The following is a 27,167-nucleotide window of genomic DNA, read 5'->3' on the forward strand; positions in this document are numbered from 1 at the left end:
CCAGTCACTAATATCGCTTATGCAGTCTGTTAATCTAGAAAACTGGTGTGTTTCGCTGGGATGTGAGGAGATGTAATCATCCGCATAGCAATGAAAACGTATGTTATGTTTCCTGATAATATCTCCTAGCAGTAACATATATAACAAGAACAGGATAGGACCTAAAACTGATCCCTGCGGTATGCCGTATTTAACCAGGGAGTGATATGACTCCTCATCATTTACATAAACAAAGTGATAGCGATTGGTTAGATACGATCTGAACCAGGCTAACGCCTGACCACTGATGCCAACATAGTTTTCTAACCTATTGAGTAAGATTGTGTGATCTATTGTGTCAAAGGCTGCACTAAGGTCTAGTAATATAAGGATTGAATTTTCACCACGATCAGATGTTAAGAAGAGGTCATTTGTAACTCAACTCTAAGCAGTGCTGTCTCTGTGCTATGGTGGGGCCTGAATCCTGATTGGAACTTTTCATACGTACTATTATTTGCTAAGAATGTGCGTAGCTGGCTTGCCACTACTTTTTCTAATATTTTAGAAAGGAAAGGGAGATTTCAGATTGGTCTAAAGTTATTAAGATCTCCTTGGTCAAGATGTGGTTTTTTAATGGGCGGTCTAATAACTGCTAGTTTGAAAGCTGTTGGAAGGTTTTTAGTATTGGGTTTGATACTACAGGTAAAACCTCTGAGTAATTTTGTGGGAACGGGGTCTAATATAGAGGTAGATGATTTGGATGACGTTACTAATTTAGAGAGCTCTTCTATTGTAGTAGCTTTAAATGACTCAAGATGTTCGCATGGTGATCTAGTGTTAAATGTACTATTGGGTAGGGTGGTGGCTGCTTGCGTAGCTATAATATGTTCTCTAATAATCGTAATTTTCTTAGTAAAGAAGTTCATTAAGTCATTACTATTGTGTTGGAGTTTACTATTGGATTCTGTTTGTTCTTTGTTTCTAGTCAGTTTCGCAACTGTGCTAAAGAGGAAACGAGGGTTATTATGATTTTCTTTAATAAGATTGCTGAGATACGTAGATCTGGCGATTTTTATAGCATGTCTATAGTGTTGAACACTCTCTTTCCATGCTGAACGCCATACCTCTAACTTTGTGCTTTTATAATTTCTTTCCATTTTTCTAGCTACCTTTTTAAGTGCTGCAGTATGATGGTCATACCATGGAGCTGCCGGTTTTTCTTTGATTCTCTTTTTTCGAATGGGCGCAACGGCATCCAATGTGTTAGAGCAGACATGGTTCAGTTTTTCTATTACAGTGTCTAGATCGTCACGGTTGTCTGCTACAGGTTTCATTTGGGACAGGTCTGGAAGAGAAATTATTGTTCTGGCTAGTTGGTAGCATGTTGTGGACCGAGTGATCCTATCTAGAAGTACAGTGTATGACACAAGGCAATGGTCAGAAACTGCATCGCTCTGAGGTGATATTTCGATGTCATTAATATTGAGCCCGAGTGACAGAATTAGATCTAATGTGTGCTTATGAGTATGCGTGGGCCCTGTCACGTTTTGTCTAATATTGAGAGAATTCAGAATATCCATAAACGCACGTCCTAATGCATCTTTTGGGTTATCCACATGGATATTAAAATCACCAACGATAAGAGCTTTATCTACAGTGACTACAAGCTCAGACAGGAAATCTGCTATTTCTTTAAGGAAATCTGCGTGGTGGCCTGGAGGTCTATAGATTGTACCTAAGGCAAAAGAAAGCTGTTTGTTGTTACGATCAGTTATTTCCATATTACCAGTATTATTTCAAATGATTTAAATTTTAGTTCAGATTTATGGTTTACTTAAAATTTTTTGTTGTATATGGTAGCTACACCACCCCCTCTCCCATTTAAATGAGGTTCGTGTTTATAATTGTAGTCTTGTGGGGTGGATTCGTTTAAACTGATGTAATCGTCTGCTTTAAGCCAGGTTTCTGTTAAACAGAGTGCATCTAAGTTTTGGTCAGTAATTATTTCATTAACAATAGGTTCTTTATTGGTAAGCGATCTAATGTTAAGGAGGCCGAATTTTAACATTCGATGTTCATCTGTTAATGTATTGTTTCATAATTTTATGTTAATAAGATTTGTACGAGATGAGGTAAATGGTGATCTGTATTTGTTTGTTCGGGGAACAGATACAGTTGAAATGTGTTGGTATTCTGGTAAGATAGACTAAGTGCTGGGATATAAGTGATCTTGACATATCACGGCAGCTAACAGACGGATGGTTAAGCCGATCTGTCTGTTTCCTGACCTGGGCCCTGGATAGTCAAACTGTATTAGACTATTGGTCAGATTTCTAGAGAGAATAGCACTTCCCTCCTGAGACGGATGGAGGCCATCTCTCCTTAGCAGGTTAGGTCTCCCCCAGAAATGCTTCCAATTGTCTATAAACCTTATGTTATGCTGAGGGCACCATTTTGACATCCAGTCGTGAAGAGACACTAATCTACTGTAAGTTTCATCCCCCCGGTAGGCGGGGAGGGGACCAGAGCATATTACATTGTCTGACATTGTATTTGCAATTTCACACATCTCTTTAATATTATCTTTGGTGATCTCCGACTGGCGCAGTCTGGTGTCATTCGTGCCGGCATGAATAACATTTTTTGAAAACTTACGCTTAGCATTAGCCAGTACTTTAAGTTTGGATCTAATGTCTGACGATCTGGCTCCCGGTATACAGTCGACTATGGTGGTTGGTGCCTCAATGTTAATGTTCCAGAGTATAGAATCTCCAATGACCAGGGCACTTTTAACAGGCGTTTCAGCTGGTGTGCTGCTTAGGGGATCGAATCTGTTAGAAATTATTGTAGGGGTCCTAGATGTACGCCATATAAGACTATGTCGGCTGATAGTCACCCAGTTAGTCCGCCGACTTGACTCTGATGTCGGAACCGAGCCATGTGTATTTCGATAAAAACTATGCGCGCTCGATACAGTATTTGTAATATTAACATTTGCATCTGTTGTCGGAACCGAACCATTAGTATTTCGTTTAACACTATGCTCGCTCGATACAGTATTTGTAATATTAACATTAGCGGTCTTACTATCCTCAGTTAGCGTTCGGATGCGCGATTCTTGTTCAGCAACCTTCTCAGTCAGCCTTACTACGTCAGTACACTTAGTGCATGTAAACCCCTCTATGCTAACGGCAGAAGCTAAACTATACATGTGGCAAGTAGTACATGTTACAATAACAAGCGGAGTCTTACCGCTTTCGTGCTGGGCGATGGCGCCTCCATTTAGCCAATCACGGTCCGTGAAAATGCATCGCGTAGGGTGCTCGCTTGTTGCACGCCTCGGTAGCTTGTGGACATCTGGAGCCAGGGTGAAGTGGGTGCTGAACCTCGCGTTGGATCTGCAAAAACCGGGTATCATCTCCTCCACAGCTTCCCGCTCAGGTGAGGACAGGTCTGAAAAGCATACATCAGATGAATCCGCCATTAGATCGGCAAATGCTAGCTTCAAGCCAGCACCGTTTGTTGATGCTAGCGGGCTATATGCTAACACTGGGTGTTTATTAGTTATTAGAGAGACGCAAGAGATAAGCAAAACTGAGCTCCGTCGAGATCATCATCTAAATCCTATTTTTCTACTATCTTGTTCCTATCTATATAATATAACTCACTAGTTCATCTTAGGAATACCTTACCGTGACGATTATTCAACAGTATCAGTAACTGAAACGATTTATCGCTGGCAAACACCCAGTATTAGCATTTAGCCCGCTAGCTCTTACTATCTCGTTCCTATCTATATAATATAACGTACAAATTTATCTTATTAATACTGTTCAATAATCATCAGCGTAAGGTATTCCTAAGTAAAACGATCTATCACTAGTAAACACCTAGTGTTAGCATATAGCCCGCTAGCACTTGCTCACTGTCTGTTTACTGTAAATCTGCCTTCCTTTTCGATCTAATGGCGGACACATCCGATGTATGTTTTTCAGACCTTTCCTCACCAGAGCGGGAAGCTGTGGAGGAGTTGTTGCCCAGCATTCGCACCAGGCGGTACAGCGTGCCCCACATCACCCTGGCTCCAGGCACCCGAAGACGACCGAGGCATGCAACGTGCGAGCACCGATCTCGATGCAGCTTCACGGACCGCGTTCGGGCGAACGGAGACGCTATCGCACAGCATGAAAACGGTAAGACTCCGCTTGTCATTGTGACCTGCACTACTTGCCACATGTACAGTTTAGCTTCTTCCATCAGCACAGAGGGGTTTAACATGTGTTAAATGTATTGAAGTAGTAAGGCTAACGGAGAAGGTTGCAGAACTAGAAGCGCACATCCGAACGCTCGTTGAGGACAGTAAAACCGCTAATGTTAATGTTTCAAACACTGTTTCGGGTGCGCCTACGGTAACGCGTAGTACACATAGCTCGGTTTCGGCAACTAAGTTAACACGGCCGACTAACTGGGTGACTATCAGACGGCGTAGTCATATTCGATGCCCATCGAAGTCCCCCCTAGTAATTTCTAACAGATTCGACATCCTAAGCAATACACCGGCTGAGACATCTGTTAAAGGTGCCCTTGTTATTGGAGACTCGATACTTAAGAACGTGAACATTGAGGCACCAGCCACCATAGTTGACTGTATACCGGGAGCCAGATCGTCAGACATTAGATCCAAACTTAAAGTGCTGGCTAATGCTAAGCGTAAGTTTTCAAAAATTGTTATTCATGCCGGCGCAAATGACACCAGACTCCGCCAGTCGTAGATCACCAAAGATACTATTAAAGAGGTGTGTGAAATTGCAAAAACAATGTCAGATAATGTAATATGCTCTGGTCCCCTCCCCGCCTACCGGGGTGATGAAACTTATAGCAGATTAGTGTCTCTTCGCCACTGGATGTCAAAATGGTACCCTCAGCATAACGTAGGGTTTATAGACAATTGGAAGCACTTCAGGGGGAGACCTGACCTGCTAAAGAGAGATGGCCTTCATCCGTCATCGGAAGGAAATGCTATACTCTCTAGAAATCTGACCAATACTCTTAATTGTAATACAGTCTGACTACCCAGGGCCCAGGTCAGGAAACAGATAGATCGGCCTACCGGTCCATCTGTTAGCTGCTCTGACATGTCAAGATCACATATATCCCAGAACTTAGAGTCTATCTTACCAGAGTATCAACACATTTCAACTGTGTGCGTTCCTCGAACAAACGAATACAGAGCACCGTTTACCTCGTCTCGTACAAATCTTACTAACATAAAATTAGAAAACAATACGTTTACAGATGAACCTCGAATGTTAAAATTCGGCCTTCTTAACATTAGATCGCTTACCAATAAGGAACCCATTGTCAATGAAATAATTACTGACAAAAACTTAGATGCACTCTCTTTAACAGAAACCTGGCTTAAAGCAGACGATTACATTAGTTTAAACGAATCCACCCCACAAGACTACTATTACAAACATGAACCGCGACTAAAGGGGAGAGGGGGTGTTGTAGCTACAATATACAACAACATTTTTAAAGTTAACCAAAAATCTGAACTAAAATTTAATTCATTTGAAATAATGCTATTAAATATGGAAATAACTGATCGTAACCATAAACAGCTCTCTTTTGTCCTTGCCACAATCTATAGACCTCCCGGCCATCATGCAGATTTTCTTAAAGAAATATCAAATTTCCTGTCTGACCTCGTAGTCACTGTAGATAAAGCTCTTATCGTTGGTGACTTTAATATACACGTTGATAACCCAACAGATACATTAGGATTAGCGTTTATAGATATTCTAAATTCTCTCGATATTAGACAAAACGTGACAGGGCCCACGCATACTCGTAGGCACACATTAGACTTAATTCTGTCACTCGGGCTCAATATTAATGAAATTGAGATATCACCTCAGAGCGATGCAGTTTCAGACCATTGCCTTGTCTCATACACGGTACTTCTAGATAGGATCACTCGATCCACAATATGCTATCGACTAGCCAGAACAATAATTTCAACCACTAAAGATAACTTTATTAGCACTCTTCCAGACCTGTTCCAAATGAAACATGTAGCAGATAATCCTGAAGATCTAGATATTGTAATAGAAAACCTGAACAGTATTTGTTCTAACACATTGGATGCCGTAGCTCCAATTCGAAAAAAGAGAATCAAAGAAAAAACGCCAGCTCCATGGTACGACCATCATACCGCATCCCTTAAAAAGGCTGCTAGAAAAATGGAAAGAAACTATAGAAGCACAAAGTTAGAGGTATGGCGTGCAGCATGGAAAGAGAGTGTTAAACACTACAGACAGGCTATAAAATTGCCATATCTACGTATCTCAGCAATCTTATTAAAGAAAATCAAAATAACCCTCGCTTCCTCTTTAGCACAGTTGCGAAACTGACTAGAAATAAAGAACAAACAGAACCCACTAATAAACTCCCACACAATAGTAACGACTTCATGAACTTCTTTACTAAGAAAATTATGATTATTAGGGAAAACATTGTAGGTACCCAAGCAGCCACCACTCTACCCAGTAATATATTTAACGCTAGCTTACCATACGAACATCTTGAGTCATTTAAACCTACTACAATAGAAGAGCTATCTAAATTAGTAACGTCATCCAAATCATCATCCTGTATATTGGACCCTGTTCCCCCAAAATTACTCAAAGAGGTATTCCCTGTAGTGTCTAACCCAGTACTAAATGTATTTAACTCATCACTAGAATTAGGCTACGTTCCAACAGCTTTCAAACTAGCAGTTATTAGACCGCTCATTAAAAAACCAAACCTTGACCAGGGAGATCTAAATAACTTTAGACCAATCTCAAATCTCCCTTTTCTTTCCAAAATATTAGAAAAAGTAGTGGCAAGCCAGCTACGTACATTCTTAGCAAATAAGAGTACATATGAAAAGAGTACATATGACAAAGCCTGGTTTGTCGCTATCACTTTGTTTATGTAAATGAGGAGGAGTCACATCACTCCCTGGTTAAATACGGCGTACCGCAGGGATCAGTTTTAGGTCCTATCCTGTTCTCGTTATATATGTTACCTCTGGGAGATATCATCAGGAATCATAACATACAGTTTCACTGCTACGCAGATGACACACAGCTTTACATCTCCTCACATCCTAGCGAAACACACAATTTTTCTAAGCTATCAGACTGCATAAGCGATATAAGTGACTGGATGGCACATAACTTTCTTATGCTAAACTCCAATAAGACAGAGATACTTGTTATCGAACCGAATCGCTACAAATATAATATGACAGACTACAAGTTGCCCATAGATGGCTGCACTGTGGTGTGATGTTCGACAGAAATTTATCCTTCGACAGCCATATCTCCAATGTCTGCCGCACAGCATTCTTCCACCTTAGAAATATCTCAAAAATACAAAAATTCTGGCCTCTTAATAATCCCTAAAATATCAAAAGTGTCTAAAGGTGGCAGATCCTTTTCCTACTTAGCCCCTAAGCTATGGAATGATTTACCAACCGACGTCCGAAAATTTATTAAACATTAATAGACATTAGTAAATAGTTTATCAATGCTTTATTCTTGATTTATAAGCATATATATAATGTGTTTAATGATTGTCTTTTCATGCTTTATTAATTATCAATTCATCATTTCTAAAATAAGTATTACATTATTTACAGACCAGTTTTTAAGATGTTGCCAGTGGTTCATAAGATCATTTAGGAAGTGTAAATAAATTATTAATAAACTATTTAAACATTCATTTATACATCTTATTATTTAGACATATAGTAATAAGTTAGTCAGTGTGTTAATAAATGCTTCATTAACACATATTCCTACTGTATTCATGATTAATTTAGGTAGTTATAAAACATTTAGAAGTGGTCAGTTAACTATTTTTGTGAGCTCATCTAAAGTGAGGACTATTTATGCTTTGTAAAGCTTTTATAAAGGAGATTTAAAGTCTCCATTATCTTTTAAAAAGGAAACAAACACAACACAGAGTAATACAAAACATGAAACATATTTATTTCAATATGCAAAAATTACACTGTACAACTGCACACTTCCAACGTGATCTCATGAGAATATGTGTGTATTTTTAAGTTTCAGTGTGGTTGTACCATACGTACATTTACTTACATTTAAATGACAGACAGGACTAATACGTAAAATAATTACGTATTTACAGATTTACAAACGGTACAAATTTGCACGTAAGTTATTCTTATTCATAAATATTAAAATCGCGAGCATTAACGTTTCTTACTCATATTAATGACATGTTTTCAGTCATATTGTCTGACTTATTTAAGACAGTTTATCCATTTACTTAATGAAATGATTATGATATTCAGATAATTTTACAATATTTATCATTTTAAAACTTAAAAAAAAATAACATTTCTGTATTTATTTAACTATTTTTTAATATTTAGTTTGCCATGACAAACAAAAACGCGTTTTCTCTATGCAATACGTGTCATCTATGCAATACGTTATTATTACTACTAAGCAACAATTACACCAAAATACAACAAATTCACAAAAGATGTTACTTTTATTCATTTGCTGTAATCCACATCTTTAAAATTCATACGATTCGGAGAAATAGATCCAAATTCAGCCCTCGCGCGTTCGTCATAGGCTAATATAAATTTGATTTCAAATATCCCGCCTCAAGAGGCTTTACGGCAGTGATATCAAAAGCTCATTGGCTCTTTGCGTGCCACGTGACATATTTGCGTCATTTCCATTGCCGTTGGTGTACTGAAATGTAAAAAAAATGCGTCGTGACAGAGGGAAGGCGGATCAAAGTTCTCTTGGATTAAAACTTTAATACTTTTCTTTACTTTACTTCATATACTCCAGAGAGGACCTTGGCATTAAAGAACGTTTCAAACATTCCAGACCAGAAGTGCAGATTGTGGACATGTTTCAGTCCATTATACAACTTTTAAAAAAATATTTATATATTCACTTTCTTTGTTGTTGTTTATTTATTGTATTTTTTATGATATAGCAGAGGTTTATTTTTCCTTTGATATGAAGTGTATTATACAGTTTAATTTTTGCATCTTGAAATAAATGTTTCATGTTCTGTATTACTCTGTGTTGTGTTTGTTTCCTTTTTAAAAGATAACGTAGCCTTTAAATCTCCTTTATAAAAGCTTTACAAAGCATAAATAGTCCTCACTTTAGATGAGCTCACAAAAATAGTTAACTGACCACTTCTAAATGTTTTATAACTACCTGAATTAATCATGAATACAGTAGGAATATGTGTTAATGAAGGATTTATTAACACACTGACTAACTTATTACTATACATCTAAATAATAAGATGTATAAATGAATGTTTAAATAGTTTATTAATCATTTATTAACACTTCCTGAATGATCTTATGAACCACGGACAACATCTTAAAAACTGGTCTGTAAATAATGTAATACTTATTTTAGAAATGATGAATTGATAATTAATAAAGCATGAAAAGACAATCATTAAACACATTATATATACGCTTATAAATCAAGAATAAAGCATTGATAAACCAGTGTTTCCTCTAGGATTTTTTCCAGCTGTGGCGGCAGGGGGCGCCCATGATGATTATAAATGTACATTATTTTTTTATGTAGAATATAGGCTACAGTAAAATAACATGTATTTTTTTTATCATTTTCATGCTGTCATTTACTTTTCCTTATATTTATAGCATATTGCTTTTCTATGTTTGATCTAAACTGTATTTTCTTAAAAAATATGTTTTATAGCTTCATACGGATCTTTCATTGTAGTTTTAATGTAGTGTGCAAGTTCGTGCTCATGTTTAGCGTTACAGAGCTGTTGCAAAGTCACGCACAGTCCTGTTTGATAATCCGCACCGCTGTGATTGACATAACACCTGACCCGACATCAGCAGCAATTTATTCCAGCATTTCACACCCGGCCTGTTTGACATAAAGAGCCCGACCCGGTCACACCGCAAAATGCGCAGCTATAAACCTTTAACGTTCTTCAGACAGATCTTAAACACAAATAAGCACAGGGCCATTTAAAAACTGCTACCTATCGTAATCGAGTCGAATTTTGGTCTTGGATGTTAGACCTGCAGTTTAGCCTACTCTTGCTTATTGAGTCCTGACCTGCATCTACAACGCAAATGACACGTTAATATTATTACACCCGTTACATCAAATATTATGCGGTTCACCCGTGGGTACCCTGATCCCGCTGTTTGAAAACAGATGAAAGAGTCTCACCGTCTGCCTCAAGTTTTTATTACCAACGTCCGTCTCTTCCACGGGAATAATGTAAGTTTCCTTCCAAACAGATTCAACTATTAATGTCTTGCAGTCGCATTTAAGTAGTATTCAGTATTTAGCCTTTTGTTTTTAGACAAATATCTTATCATTTAATGTGAAACTTTGTGAGTGTCGATCTAAAGCACAGAAGATTGACTGACAGCTGAGCGGTCAGCATTGCGCTGCGTTTATAGCCTTCTGAATAACTAATGGCCAGATAAGTTGATAATATGAGTACAGTGATTCCAAATGAATGTCCAAAAAACTTGTAATATGTTAAATCGAAAGTTTCATCATGTATTTTCTCGCAGTATATTCCGTGTATATGCGCATGTGAAAAGCATACGCGTGATGACCTTGCAACTTAAATTACCCTTAATTTATTGCCATACAGATAAAAGTAAAATAACATTCGAAACTAAAAATTGTTTTTTTTTGTGTGTGTAAACTCACAATAAGGAGAAAACCTTGTGCTTATTTAAAATCATTAAAAACATGACGTGCTTTCTGCTGCTTTGGTTTAACAGCGCGTCACAAAAAAAGAACAGCAACTCAAATACTTTTTTAATTGTCAATCTGATAATTATAACATATTTCGTGTAGGCTTATTTATTTTATTATTATTTCTCAAAACAGAGACGTAGCCTAATCATCATCTGTTGATTTAAATCTATTTGTGCATGAAACTAAACCCATGGGGGAAATGATGATATTTTAGGAGATTTATTTATTATAAATGAGTGAACAACGCGAATCCAGAAAGGAATTTATTTATTTAAAACAGCCAGTCTGGCAGGGCGGACAGCTTTTTATTTTGCGAGCTGCCGCCGTGGTTTTTGTCTAGAAGGGATACAGAAAATGCCGAAAAGTTTAGAATTAGATTTGGAGGTAGGATTTTTAGGATGAAAACAGCGGCTCTGGCTAAATGAGATACAAATACATCCTACAATCCTGTGAAATTTTGTGTTTAGAGTTGGGTTTGGTTGAAGGATTAGGATAAAACAGTGCTCATCCAGCGAGATTTTGGTTGCTGTATCCCTTCTATCCACAACCGCAGGCGTGGCGGGGATGTTTTAGGCGTGGCGGCCCGCCACGGTTGAATGTATATAGCGGAAACACTGTAAACTGTTTACTAATGACTATTAATGTTTAATAAATTATGAATTAACTATTTAGTAATGCTTAACTAATGCTTCATAGTGTGCAGTTATTATAAAGTGTTACCGATAACTTTAAATCTAGACTTAAAACTTTTCTCTTTAACAAGGCATCCGCATAGTTTGTTTTAGCAATAGTACTTATCTCCCAATAGCTAGCTTGTACAACCTAATAAATAAATAAATTAATGAATAAATTAAAACCTTTTTTCGTCAACACTCCAAAGCATGGTAAATGTCATTAATACTCTTTAGTAATATGCTGAAACTTTGAATTGGTTGTCGATTGAGTCTTAATTGCCAAATATGGTCGGTTTGCAATTTTGGCCTTTTTTCCCATGGCCTTAAAAATAGTTTGTCATACAGAACCGTTTGCCACTGTACGTTAGTATTAACGACGGCAGTGGGGCCTCTGGCCTTAGTCAAACGAGTTCTGTTTTTGTTTCTAAAATCATCAACTATATGTAATACACTTATTTCCCAATAGCTAGCTGGTACATCCTAATAAATAAATAAATGAATAAACTTAAACCTTTTTTTCGTCAACATTCCAAAACATGGTAAATGTCATTAATACTCTTTAGTAATATGCTGAAACTTTGCATTGGTTGTCGATTGAGTCTTAATTGCCAAATATGGTCGGTTTGCAATTTTTGGCCTTTTCCCCTGGCCTTAAAAATAGTATGTCATACAGAACCGCTTGCCACTGTACGTTAGTATTAACGACGGCAGTGGGGCCTCTGGCCTTAGTCAAACGAGTTCTGTTTCTGTTTCTAAAAATCATCAACTATATGTAATACACTTAACCAGCAATAGTTAGCCTGCCCGGAACCGAGCTGACTAAAACCACATTACTGTGTGATACTTGCTTTTTATGTGAACGGCCCCTACGCTAATAAGATTTAGTTTCTCTCTCCCTGTCTCGTCCTCAATCCCGAGGACAATAAGACAAACAGATCCAGATCCAGTTCCGGTACATGTCAAAGTCAGCACACCTCTGATCTACTGGCTGTTCTTCAACGTGATGTCCAGCTGATGCCTGAATAAAGTCCACCGGCAGAACCCGCTTAATCTCCGCTTAATCTCCTTCCGTTTCAATGAGTATATATGTATATCTCCCAAGGGTTTTTTCCTCCTAGGACTTTTTTTTACTTCCCCGGCTAAAATTCCGGGGGTTTTTTCTCCTAGGGGGTTTTTCAACCCGGGGAGGCAGCCTTTTTGGGCTTAACTTCTATACGTTACATTAGTAATACATTTGCTTATAATGTTGATTTATAGCCGCAGCAAATTTAGCTGCTTGTGCTATCGTGTATTATGTTATGCTATCTGTCGATTTTCTGTGCTTTTCACTACATCTATTATGTAAAGCTGCTTTGATACAATTACCAAATTGTGAAAAGCGCTATATAAATAAATTTGAATTGAATAAATCATTTCACGTGGTAGTACTGCTCAATAATCGTCACGGTAAAGTATTCCTAAGATAAACTAATAAGTTATATTATATAAATAGAAACAAGATAGTAAAAAATAGGATTTAGTTGATGAACTCGACGGAGCTCCGATTCACGCAGCCTTGCGTCTCTCTCTGTTGCGTTTTTCTCTGTTGCGTCTCTCTCTCTCAAGAGATATCAGCTTTTTCACAATTTTCTTGTGGAAATTGTCAAGTATCAGCTGTGTGACAATGCCTTTCTTAGGAAGAATTATTGGATGATTCAACTCCAATGCTGCGTTAGACTTTCTTAACCATGTTCCAACCCTGAGCAGTTCATTCTGGAGAATAGGATCAAGTTGGTATAACCTTTTATTCTTTGGTAGCTTAGCAGGGTTTCGACTGAGACATTTCAGTTCTTCTTCAAAGGCTTCTCTTTGTCCTGCCTTGATGAGCACAAGAGCTGCTTTCTCTCTTTCCTCTACACTAATGTACCCTGATCGGTATCTTTTCACAAATCTTTTGATCCTAGCTATAGCATTGAGTGCTGTATTCCAATCCGAGAATCTTGTCAGTCTATCAAGAAAGTTGTCTCCTACACTGTTTTCAGGACCTTTACCTCAGGGTCACCTACAAGAGCTTTGGGGAAGTTTTATGAGTAACAATTTCTTTTTCCCATAGAAATTTAGGGCTTTTTAACCAACTTGAGTCAATTGGGTCTGCCACCTTGGAACCCCTAGATGTACAATCTGGATTTGTTTTCACATAGAACCACTGCTTTGGATCTGTAGAGTCTCTTTTTTTGGACACGAAAAGCCACAAAAACATGAAAGTGTCTGGCTTCGTTCTTGATATACCCTAATACTATCTGGGAATCAGTCCAGAATAACTCCTCATTTATCTCCAGATCTAGCTAGTCTCTAAGAAGATGACTTACTGATGCTGAACTTGTGGCTGCAGTCAGCTCAAGGCGTGGTATGCTGAAAACCTTTGTAGGGGCTACTCTGGCCTTTCCCATGACCAGCGCGGAGCCATGTATCCCACTTTGGCTTCAGTTAAGAGGGAAGAGGTTCATCCCATCCTCTCTCTCATTTACACATCTCTAGGAGTACTCTTTTTCCAATATAGATGTAGGGAGCAAGAAAACCTAATGGGTTGTACACACTTGCAACCACTGATAGAATTCCCCTTCGAGTGGCAGCCTTTTCAGTAAGGTCAACTTTAAATAAGAATGTATCAGTTTCTATGTTCCACTTTACTCCCAGTACACTCTGTATTGGAAGCTCATTGTAGTTCAGATCACCCTTCACCACACTGGCACATTCACTCTCTTGTTTTGCATTCAAAACTTCTGCTATTGGACACAAACTTGTGTAAGTGCAGTTTTCCTTTGGCCAAAATATCCTTCACTTTGCTAATCAACTTGTTGGCCTTCTCATTGGAATCAACACTGACTAGACCATCATCCACATAGAAGTTTTGTCGAATGAAGCTTGCTGCCAGTGGGTGGTCCTTTTCATATTTGCTGGCAAGATATTTCATGCCATAGTTCGCACACCCTGGAGTGGATGCTGCTCCACAAATGTCCACTCGCATGCGATATTCCTTGGGTTCCTTTTCGGTGAATCTCAGGAAATCACAATCATCTGGACTGACATGAAAGCGAAGGGACATCATCTCCACATCGCAAACAATAGCAATCTGATGCTCACAAAATCCACACAGTACTCCAGTCAGAGCATTTGTTAAGTTTGGCCCTGTTAGTAAGTAGTCATTTAGAGATGTGCCTTCAAATTTGGCTTAGCAGTGAAATACCACTCTTATTTTTTCTGGCTTTCTTGGGTGGTACACTCTGTGGTGTGGGATGTACCATGTACTGTCTTATTTTTCCGTGGTAGTTGCTTCTTCAGCATCTCCATCTCTAAAGACACAATCCATACATCTCACATAGTCCTCTCTGTACTTAGGACTTCTCTCCATTTTCTTTTCAAATATTTCAAACTTCAAAAGTTTGTTCGGCAACTGAGGACGCTTTCTGTTAGGGCATTTCCACATGTCCTTCTCTGTTGTGTTACTGCTCTGCGTGTCCAGCAATGCGTAGTCTGGAATTTCTGGGCTGTCCTTTGCTGCACAAGAGAGCCATACTGGAACAATCATTGAAATGTGATTATAGTTGTCCATTCCCACACTACATAAGCTAATGGAAGCCCTTTTGTCAGATGAAGCTTCTAATTTTCCTTCTTGAAAACGTTCTTCATGAAGTGGAGAGGGATGACTTTGCCTGCAGATGTTGCAAGTTGCTCGCTTTTTACAGTTTTTGGAGATATGGCCGACTCTGAGACAACCAAAACACATCTTGCTATTGATGACAAACTTTTTCTTCTCCTCAAGAGGCATTGTCGCAAACTTTTCACATTTATATATAAAGTGATTTTGCTGACAGCATACACATTCAAGTTGTCTCTTATCTCGAGTGGCAGAAGGGTTGAGTTTGGTACTGGATTCTCTTTCCGATGCATTTAAGTTCTTTGCAATGGGTTTAACATTTTGCATCAGAGCACTGGCTTTGAAACGTTTTTGCTCCTTTCCTAACCTTTCATCTGCATGTTTTAAAGCATGTAGAGAGAAAACAGGATTACATACAATACGTGCCTCTTCTGCCACGGAGTCTGAAAATTCAGCGAAACTTGAGTATGGCTTTTCTTCATCCAATGCATTACTAACATAGTTCACCCAAAAATGAAAATTCTGTCATCATTTACTCACCCTCATGTTGTAACAAACCTGTATGAATTTCTTTGTTTTAGTGAACACAAAGGAAGATATTTTGAGAAATGTTTGTGTCACGGAGTGACTAAATACAGGTGGAACGAAAAATGGCGGAAACAGTTCCGCCTGGAACGATTTCAACAAACACCCGACCGGTTCCGGCTACTCCGGGCAAGAGCAATCAAGATTTATATTGATCAGGTGTGTAAAGTGAATGTGGCGATCAGCCATTGACTTTCAGGAGAAAAGAAGGCTCATAAATAGGGCAGCAAAGCGATCAGGAGTGTGAAGTTTAGCCCGCTTGAAAGTTTGTTCCGGGCGAAGCTGTTTTGGGTGTGTTCTGGGAGTTAGGTGGAAGCGCTGGTGTGAAGGAGACGTTTGATGTGGATTACAGGCTGGGTGAAGAACTACGGATATTGGGCTGAAGATAAGTGGAAAATAATACATGCTGCAGTGTTGTTGTGATCCTGTTATGTGCACTGAAAGAACTGGAGACGTCGAACGTAGGTGACAAGTAAATCTAAAGAGAGAAAATGGAGATGGAGGATTAAAACATCTGTTGAGAGGTACTGTGCAAAGAGGGAAACAGTGGATCTATCAAAACCCCTTCTGTGATGTACTACTATCCTTATCTCTGTCCTTCCACTGTCTGAGTTTGTCTGTGTGTAGCAGCAATAAGTGCTTATTCTTCACCAGTCTGTTCTAGTCACTGTGAAGCATGGGAGTAGTGGAAGAGAAGGAGGAATGTAAGGATCGTGACATCTACGCCTTCACATGCTGTTCTCCTGCCCCAGTCACCTGTTCATCCAGGTCTCCGAAACCGGGCTGAAGCTGTGATACTGACCGTAGTTCACTGTGAGTGTGAAGATTGCGGTGGGTGCTTTTATTGAAGTGAGTACACGTGGAGAATTGTTGTGCTGTGCTGTCCTCAATGTTTATCAGTAATCATATCTTAGGCTGAGGAAAGAGCCCTGTGTATGAGGAGCCGAGTGGTGGTTTTGGACGGCCGTTTCTTACCTGTACACGATCAAAGGACCGGTTCTACCCTCCTACGCCTGTGTAAAGAGGTGTCGTATGTTCTGCTGTATATCTAGTGGAGTTGATAAACGTGAGTGAAGTGTGTGTTCTCTGCCACCAGCCTACAGGTCCCGAGCTAAGGGCTCGTATCGACATGGGACTGTTTCCACCGACTGCTGGAAAGTGAAAGTGTCTGGGAGTTCTCCGTAAGTCTGCTTGCAAGCGGAACGTTACGATTGGATTGTATCCAAACCCGTTTCCTCCACCTGTTTGTGCTTGGAAGAGCTAGAGCCCAGTGCATCCGACTGCCTGTTGTAAGTTAAGCTTACCTGAATGCTCACCTGTAAAGTCTCCCTGCCCGCCAAAGCTAGAGCCCAGTGTGCCCACCAGCCTGTTGTAAGTTAAGCTTACCTGAATGCTCACCTGTAAAGTCTCCCTGCCCGCCAAAGCTAGAGCCCAGTGTGCCTGCAGCCTGTTGTAAGTTAAGCTTACCTGAATGCTCACCTGTAAAGTCTCCCTGCCCGCCAAAGCTAGAGCCCAGTGTGTCCACCAGCCTGTTGTAAGTTAAGCTTACCTGAATGCTCACCTGTAAAGTCTCCCTGCCCGCCAAAGCCAGAGCCCAGTGTGTCCACCAGCCTGTTGTAAGTTAAGCTTACCTGAATGCTCACCTGTAAAGTCTCCCTGCCCGCCAAATCTAGAGCCCATTGTGTCCACCAGCCTGTTGTAAGTTAAGCTTACCTGAACATGTACCTGGAAAGTTCTTTAACTGGTCCAAGTTAAAGGTCCTGCATACTTAGCCGCCTGCCCAAAGTTAAAGGCCCGTGTACTCACCTGGCTGCCCATAGTTAAAGACCCCGCATACTTACCTGCCTTCCCAAAGTTAAAGGCCCTGTGTACTCACCTGACTGCATATAGTTGAAGGCCCCGTATACTTACTTGCCTGCCCAACGTTAAAGGCCCCGTGTATGCCCCTGGCTGCCCACAGTTAAAGGCCCCGTATACTCACCCATCTGTCTAAAGTTTAAGGCTCCGTGTGCTCACCTGGCTGACCACAGTTAAAGGCCCCCTATACTTACCCGTTTGCCCCAAAGTGAAAGGCCTGTATACACATCTGTCCGTCCAACGTCAAGGGGCCAGAGGTTGAGAGGAAAATACATGCTGCCGCCTGGTGAAGCGAGGAAGGAAACCCAGGATCACTTACCGTTGTGTACGAGGCCTATATCGAGGCATTCCCTTCTCTACACCCTTGGGTGAAAAACCCCCTAGGAGAAAAACCTCCTGACCCAGGGGAAAAGTCCTAGGAGGGAAAAAACCTTGGGATATATATATACAGTCTTGTTCAAAATAATAGCAGTACAATGTGACTAACCAGAATAATCAATGTTTTTAGTATATTTTTTATTGCTACGTGGCAAACAAGTTACCAGTAGGTTCAGTAGATTCTCAGAAAACAAACAAGACCCAGCATTCATGATATGCACGCTCTTAAGGCTGTGCAATTGGGCAATTAGTTGAAAGGGGTGTGTTCAAAAAAATTGCAGTGTCTACCTTTGACTGTACAAACTCAAAACTATTTTGTACAAACATTTTTTTTTCTGGGATTTAGCAATCCTGTGAATCACTAAACTAATATTTAGTTGTATGACCACAGTTTTTTAAAACTGCTTGACATCTGTGTGGCATGGAGTCAACCAACTTGTGGCACCTCTCAGCTGTTATTCCACTCCATGATTCTTTAACAATTCATTCACATTTCTTGGTTTTGCTTCAGAAACAGCATTTTTGATATCACCCCACAAGTTCTCAATTGGATTAAGGTCTGGAGATTGGGCTGGCCACTCCATAACATTAATTTTGTTGGTTTGGAACCAAGACTTTGCCCGTTTACTAGTGTGTTTTGGGTCATTGTCTTGTTGAAACAACCATTTCAAGGGCATGTCCTATTCAGCATAGGGCAACATGACCTCTTCAAGTATTTTAACATATGCAAACTGATCCATGATCCCTGGTATGCGATAAATAGGCCCAACACCATAGTAGAAGAAACATGCCCATATCATGCTCCATGCTTCACTGTCTTCACTGTGTACTGTGGCTTGAATTCAGAGTTTGGGGGTCGTCTCACAAACTGCCTGTGGCCCTTGGACCCAAAAAGAACAATTTTACTCTCATCAGTCCACAAAATGTTCCTCCATTTCTCTTTAGGCCAGTTGATGTGTTCTTTGGCAAATTGTAACCTCTTCTGCACATGCCTTTTTTTAACAGAGGGACTTTGCGGGGGATTCTTGAAAATAGATTAGCTTCACACAGACGTCTTCTAACTGTCACAGTACTTACAGGTAACTCCAGACTGTCTTTGATCATCCTGAAGGTGATCATTGGCTGAGCCTTTGCCATTCTGGTTATTCTTCTATCCATTTTGATGGTTGTCTTCCATTTTCTTCCACGTCTCTCTGGTTTTGCTCTCCATTTTAAGGCATTGGAGATCATTTTAGCTGAACAGCCTATCATTTTTTGCACCTCTTTATAGGTTTTCCCCTCTCCAATCAACTTTTTAATCAAAGTACGCTGTTCTTCTGAACAATGTCTTGAACGACCCATTTTCCTCAGCTTTCAAATGCATGTTCAACAAGTGTTGGCTTCATCCTTAAATAGGGGCCACCTGATTCACACCTGTTTCTTCACAAAATTGATGACCTCAGTGATTGAATGCCACACTGCTATTTTTTTGAACACACCCCTTTCAACTAATTCAATTAATTGCCCAATTGCACAGCCTTAAGATCGTGCATATCATGAATGCTGGGTCTCATTTGTTTTCTGAGAATCTACTGAACCTACTGGTAACTTGTTTGCCACGTAGCAATAAAAAAATATACTAAAAACCTTGATTATTCTGGTTAGTCACATTGTACTGCTATTATTTTGAACAAGACTGTATATATATATATATATATTATATATATATATATATATATATATATATATATATATATATATATATATATATATATATATATATATATATATATAAAGAGCTCTTTTCCAAAACGCTATAAATCCATTTCAATAGTTTTCAGAAAAAGTAAATTTTTTACCTAGACCCACACATTTTGTGAATATTCAATTTATGCTGTTATAATGGATTTTTTGCTCAATCGGAACATGTTGAATAATGATTATTAAATCAAACAACAATATTGTTGATTATAAATTCAAAGTTAATTTTATTTTTTTTCAAAACGCTATAAATCCATATATTTTTTCCATAAATGTATGTTTTTACTTTAAGAACAAAACAAAAAAATAACAGAATATGCAACATATACTCAGGGACTGAGTAAAGTAAATTATTCAGATTGTGATATACATTGGAGCCAGTATGAAATAAACAGAATTACACATAACTAACTTGCTATTACTCCCTCCACCATTTCAGTTTTCTCCTTAGCAGGGCATTAGGAACCCCTTTTGCTTGATATATTTCACCTCTCTCTCTCTCTCTCTCTCTCTCTCTCGTCTACACACAGTTGTATTAACCTCACACGCACACACAGCGAGCTCCCCTCGATCTGCTCTCAATGACATACCATGTAACAACGCGCTCATAATGTCCAATCCAAAAAGCAAAACTTTACAGATGTCCCTGCATTGTTCACTACCCACATTTTGTACTTTTGCACGACATTGGTCAATGTATCAAACGCCAGTCGGTCTATGAGCAGGCTATCGAACTATTCAGTACTTTTCATGTTACGTTAGCAGGCTTCTTCACAGGAAAAAAACTTTATGGCAAACGTACAAAACGGTATTAAACGAGCCAGTTCTGAAACGAAAGTTGTACATACCAAACACTTTGATGAAGATCGCCTTGCAAACGGGTACCTTCTCCGGGTGCATAACATGACATTAATCCTCATTTTGAGTAATGAATGAACATAAACAAACATCTGTTCACAGCGCCGCCATTGGATTGCGTCGAACGCTCATCGAGTTCTGATTGGTCGAGAGGATAAATCGCGTTTAGGCTAAAAATAGGCTCGGCGCTTATCGCGTTTTGGAAAAGAACGGCATCTTGTACCTACATTTTAACAAGGAAATGTAATGATTTGACATAAAACATTCATGGAGTAGTGAATAGGTTCAGTACACAGCCAAATGATTTTTTAATGGCGTTTATCGCGTTTTGGAAAAGAGCTCTTCATATATATATATATATATATACACACATATACACACACGTATACATACACGTACACATATACACATACACATATATACATATATACACACACACACACGTAAACGGATAAGGAGATTAAGCGGGTTCTGCCGGTGGTCGTTGGTCAGGCATCAGCTGGGTATCACGTTGAAGGATGGCCAGTAGATCAGAGGTGTGCCAACCTTCACATTTAGCGGAACTGGGTCTGTTTGTCTCATTGTCCTCGGGGTCGAGGACAAGACAGGGAGAAACAAAATCCTATTAGCGTAGGGGCCGTTCACGTGTAATGCAAGTGTCACACAGAGATATGGTTTAAATCAGCTTGGTTCCAGACAGGCTAACTATTGCGGCATAAGTATGTTACCCACAGTTGAGGATTTAGCAAATTGGGGGCCCAAGGCGAAGGTATCTATGGGTCCCCCATCCGATCTTTAAAAGAAAAAAGAAAGGTTGAATCCTTTGTGCATGAATGGTTATTGTTTTGCAGCGAATATTGACATGGAGGCAATACACGTCTTTCTTTTGAATCTCCTATTTCAGCTTTTAATCTTGATTCCTCTTATGCGTACACACTATATTCAGCTTCCATGACTTCAAGATCCCTTTGTTCTTCCAGCATTTTTAACCTCTCTTGTTGGCTACCACCTCTTTTCTTTGAGCTGAGATTACTTTTTCTCTGTTTAGTTCAGCACATTTTGCAGCTAAGCGTGCCGCTGCTTCCACTCTTTTTACTGACATATGACTTCCCTGCTGACTTTCTTTTTCAGCTCTCGACACAGTTGATCCATAAATTGTCTTGGCGTCATCTCTAACTGGAGGAGTGTTTCTTTTACAGCCTCCTCATCAAACTCTTTAGTGCCAACTTCTGCGCAACATCTTTTCAGCAGTGCAGTTACTTCACTAGTCATATATCTTGAGATGGGACGTTCATTGCACGAATACTCTCATAGGTTTGTTTTAACTCTGCTTCACGTTTTTCTGCAGTCACAATCTTATCACCTAACTCAGTTTTCGAGCATTGTTCTTTCAGTTTAGATCTGATAAACTGAGCTTCAGTTGGACGTCTTTCTCTTTCTGATCACCTAACTTCTCTCTCAACTTGTGATGATGATCCTTGAAGTCTTGTCTTATTAACTTGCAGATCAGCATTAATTTCTGCAAGGCGTTCTTCATATTTTTGTCTGTCTGAGACATCAATTTCAGTTTCTAATTTCCCCTCTAATTGTGCCTTTTCATCTTTGAGAGTATTGTTGCATTTAGATCCATGTTGGCAACTTGGTTTAAACCACAAAATTATTCAGCTTTAAACCCTAATAGCCAGCTGTACACATTGGAATTGTACAATGTCAATGTCACAGGTCGGAGCAGACCACCAATGTCGTGAGTCACGCCCCTTCCCAGTTTCCACCCCGAGGAGGTCCCAAAAGTACCCCAATGACCAGACACATGAGAGAGTAAGTATCAATTTAAAACAAACTTTTTTAAATTATTTAAAAAGAGAGAAAGGGCAGGGGAAAGGGACACTAAAACTATGGCTCTCCGAGCCAGGGAGAGCGGGATCTCCAGAGTCGCCTGGACTCTTCACAGGGACAGGGGGAAAGTCGCTCTGCCTTCTTCGGTTTGTGTCCGTCCGTGACTTGCAGTGAGTATTCCTAATCGAGCCTTCTATTTCGTCCACAGCCGTTGCGGCCCAATTCCTCCGCTCCCGGTTCCTGGACGGAAGGGATGCACACAGGTAAGTATAAAAGCTTAGATGCACAGGTAAGTATACAGGGGCAGATGTACTGGGCTCGTAGCATTGATATACAGGTAGGCGTCAAGGGGCAAATACACTGGGCTCGTAGCTTGGAGGCACAGATAAGTGAAAAGGGGGCCAATACACTGGGCTCGTGGCATTTAACACACAGGTAGGTGTCAAGGAGCAAATACACTGGGCTCGTAGCTTGGATGAACAGGTAAATGTAAAGGGGCAGATACACTGGACTCGTGGTGTTAATACACAGGTAGGTGTCAAGGGGCAAATACACTGAACTTGTGGCGTTAACACACAGGTAAGGTGTCAAGGGCAAATAGAGTGGGCTCGTAGCTTGGATGCACAGGTAGGTGTCAAGGGGCAAATACACTGGGCTGGTAACTTTTGCTGTACAGGGGAGTGTATTGGGCAGATACACTGGCTTGTAGCGTTGAATGCTCAGGTAAGTATAAAGGGGAAGTAACTTCAGCCTTACGGGTGCAACTCACCAACACTGAGACAGCGGGGGTACAACTTTAGTTTCCAGACCTTCAACCACGAGAGAGGACGCAAGTTCACACACACACACACAGCGGATCCTCCTTGCTGGGACGGATTCCTGGGGACACACTTGGACAGGGACTCCCAACACGTCGGGACACAGTCCCTCGTCAACACAGAGCCCTTGGCTCGAAACTAAGGATAGGCAGTAACACACACGGAGCTTTATAAGCGATGGAATACTTCAGTGAGCAATAAAATACCAACACATCACCACTGAGCTGCACAAAGGAGTAGGTGTAAGTACAAGGCAGGCTGCTGCACGTAGGGCCTATCACGGCCACAGGTAAGATCCCTCGTATGGGTATTCCAGAATTGAAGCACTACACCACAGGCGAACGGTATGAGTCAGCCTATCGCTTCCCTTTCCTCTCTTCCACAGCGTGACCAGAGATCTAGACAGGTGCGGGCATCTGAAACACTCAACAGCGTGTAATCACACATAATACAGCACGTCCACTTTTCCACACAGTAGTTGATCTAACTTCTACGCCTTCAGTACTCCACACAATACTCACAGCGAACCTCCTCTCCTTACAGTGTTTACAGCACCAACAGTTGGAAGGGATGGATTACAGATCGCAGTCGGGGTATGTATAAAGGTATCGGTCATTCAACAACACCAGCTCACTCTCCTTCATCTAGGGCTTCTTCTTCGGCCTAAGGGGCGAGTGCTGACAACATTTACACGACACCACACTCCAATCTTCAAGTGTAAACACAGCAATCCACACACTCACTATGACTTAAGGCCGCACAACCGCCTGGCTTAAGAGTAGATCCGGGATGGCAGACAGACAGGCTGACGCGAAAGATGGTTACATGGGCGTCACTCTGTGACAATAATCCACGCTGCTCGTTCCTTCTCGGGTCGTGCTGGCACACTCCGTTCATACAAAGCATTCAAAAGAGCTGTAACAATGCGTACTCACGGGTTCGTCGGCACACAACAGTTTCCTTCTTCCTTCCGAGGTCTCCCAAACACAAGGCATATGAAACTCTCTCCTTACTCTCTCCAACGTGTCCCTCCGTGACGCCGTCGATCAGTACAGGAGACTGTAGAGCGAGCAGTGCATGTCAACACAAGGTTACAATGAAAACTTCTTTAATATTAAACTCACTACTCCATCAACTCCTCTTCGTGTGTGCTACCAAATCCATGATATCCTTGTTACGTCTCTTTCTCTCTCTCTCTCAGCCCACTCGTTGCTCCGTCTCACCTCCCGTCTCGACCGGAATAACAACCGCCCCTTCCTGTTCATTCAATGCTCTTTTTATACTCCACCTCTTCGTCGATTCATCCAATCATCGATCGCCACGTTTATTTCCACATCTGCACACAATAAAGCCCAAATTTGGTTTCCCAGAGTTACCAGGAAGTATCGGGTCATAGGATCATAGTCCGGGCGGAACTATTTGTTGCCACTTTTGGTTCCGCTCGAGTCACCCCGTGACATCCTCCCCCGCCAAACCGTTCTAGTCCCTAGAACGTCTCTCACCTGTCCAGTCACCATACCGTACAGGGAGCCTTCATCGGTTCTCCCATTGGGACCGATGGAGCGGTGAAACAGGGTCGACCCGGGCAGGCACATTCACAAGGTTCCCTGGGACCAGGGCCCATCCACCTATCCACGTTGCTGCGGGCACCGGCTCCTGGGGTAATTCGGGCAGGGTCGGATCATGTTCCGATGGACCACTCGGTCAGGCCCGGCCTTCCCTTTAGGGCAGATAGTATACACCTGTTGCCCTGGCCGCTGTGGTCCTTGCACTACATAGGGGGTGGCTTCCCATCGATCACTCAATTTACCTTTCCCTTGCCGCCGGTTGTCCCGTACCAAGACTCGCTCACCCGGGAGTAGGGGAGCTTCTCGGGCTGTTCGGTCGTACAACCTTTTGCTCTTCTCCGCAGCAATCCGTATCCATTTGGATACCTGCCCATAGGCAAAGTGAAGTCACTGGTGGTGGCGATCCACCCACTCCGTTAGGCTCACCTCCTTTTCAACTGCCCCCGTCCCCAGCATCAAGTATACAGGTAGTCGCACATGACTGCCAAACATTAAGTAGGTCGGGGCATACCCCGTAGTGCTGTGTACGCTGTTATTGTAGACTTGAATTAAAGCACGCAAGGTACACACCCAGTCGCCCTGCTGTCCTTGATCTAATGTGCCCAATAGTCCCAGTAGGGTCTGGTTGAAACGTTCGCATCCCCCATTTCCCTAGGGGTGGTAAGATGTGGTGTGAGTCTTTGTACATCCATACAGCTTACATAACTCCTTGATCACCTGAGACTCGAAATTTGGTCCCTGATCAGAATGCAGGAATTCAGGGCATCCGAATGGCTGGAAGACGGCCCTCCACAATGCAGTGGCAGTGGTGTTTGCAGTTTGATCTGAGGTGGGAATGGCCCAGGCGTACTTAGTAAATAGGTCAGTGACTACGAGGATGTTCTGATACTGGTCCATGGGTCTGCCCAGCGTCAAGAAATCCATGGCCACCATGTGCAGGGGAGCTTTAGCTTTTATTGGAACCAGCTGGGCCCTTGGTTCTCTTCTGGACTTAAACAAGGTACATCGAAGGCACTTCTGAATGAAGGCACTTACAGATGTTTCCAGCCCGGGCCAGTAGAAATGCTGGCGTAGTAACGACACCGTCTTGTCCTGCCCTTGGTGCCCCAACTGATCATGATACGCAATAAATAGTGCTTGTACCTGGTTCTTGGGGACCACGATCTGGCAGATCTCACCACCCAGCCCTGGATGGCCCTACACAGCACCCCATCACGCAGTCGAAGCCTCATCCACTGACCTAGCAGTTTGCGCCCCAGCCCGTCTTGAGCCTGTCTTTCCGCCGGGGTCGGCTCCTGGCCTTGTTCCAGCCAGTGACTCAGCGCTTTCACTCGGTTGTCCTCCTGTTGCCGCTCCCTCCAGGGACTGGGGTCCCAGCCCCAACTTGACAGCACTGTCTCTTGCTGGCCTCCCGGCGCCTCTACAATGCCCACCACGTATCCTTCCTCCTGGTCTGGCATCGCTCCGCTGGGTCCCGCCAACCCCTCCTCTCAGGGAGCCGGGACAAAGCATCCGCGTTGGTGTGCTCCATTCCAGGCCGGTACTGTAGATGGTAATCATAATTGGCCAGTTGGGCCACCTACCGCTGTTCTACAGCCCCCAGTTTGGCCGTCTGTAAATGTACGAGAGGGTTATTGTCTGTAATGAGGTGTACTAGAGCTGCAACTAACGACTATTTCTTCTATCGACTAATCTAGCGATTATTTTTCCGATTAGTCGACTACTCTAACAACTATTTTTTATTATTAATACAGTGTTCTTTTTTTGATTAGCTATTTAATCTGTTGAATAATCTGTTTTCTACTCTCTGTCTAATTTGACAGTTATTATTTGTTTTATTGTATTTTAACACAACTGAATGCTATTTTCACATATTTTCTGTTCTGTTGTCAGACATAAAGGGGCAGTTTCCCAGACAGGGATTAGACTAGTCCTAGACTAAAATAAATATAAGAGCTGTCCAAACTGAAAAAATCTTGCACTGACATATCTTAAAATACAACAGTGTCCTTAGTTTGGCCTCAAAATGCACACAAGTAATGTTTTTAGTAAGGCATGTTTGTTTAAACTAATTATATTTCCTAATTAAACTAAGGTCTAGTCCTGGCTTAAGCTAATGGAAACCACCCAGGGCCGGAGTGGGACTCATTTTCAGCCCTGGAGTTTCATAACTTAGACCGGCCCACATTAGTTCTTGACTGCCTATATTAAAATAATACAGTTAAATCCTCAGTAGCCTATACATAAGTGTGCAATAGTGAACTGTTTTCTGCATCCTTGCAATTCATTATATTTTTTTAAATAGATAATTTCCAAACCAATGCAAATACAGTAAACAATTATGATTTTTGCTCTAATCTTGCAGCCCTATGATGAGGTATTTTTATATTATTCAATTAAACATATTCAAAAGC

General features: G+C 41.1%; 1 long non-coding RNA gene across 1 annotated transcript in view; it reads left to right on the forward strand.

The window, feature by feature from the left end:
* The window catches only part of LOC135720975 (uncharacterized), a 93,458-nt gene that overhangs the window by 41,637 nt on the left and 24,654 nt on the right, over window positions 1-27,167 (forward strand). The gene's annotated exons all lie outside the window — the stretch shown is intronic.

Source organism: Paramisgurnus dabryanus, chromosome 13 (genome assembly GCF_030506205.2).
Source record: "Paramisgurnus dabryanus chromosome 13, PD_genome_1.1, whole genome shotgun sequence".
NCBI lineage: Eukaryota > Metazoa > Chordata > Actinopteri > Cypriniformes > Cobitidae > Paramisgurnus > Paramisgurnus dabryanus.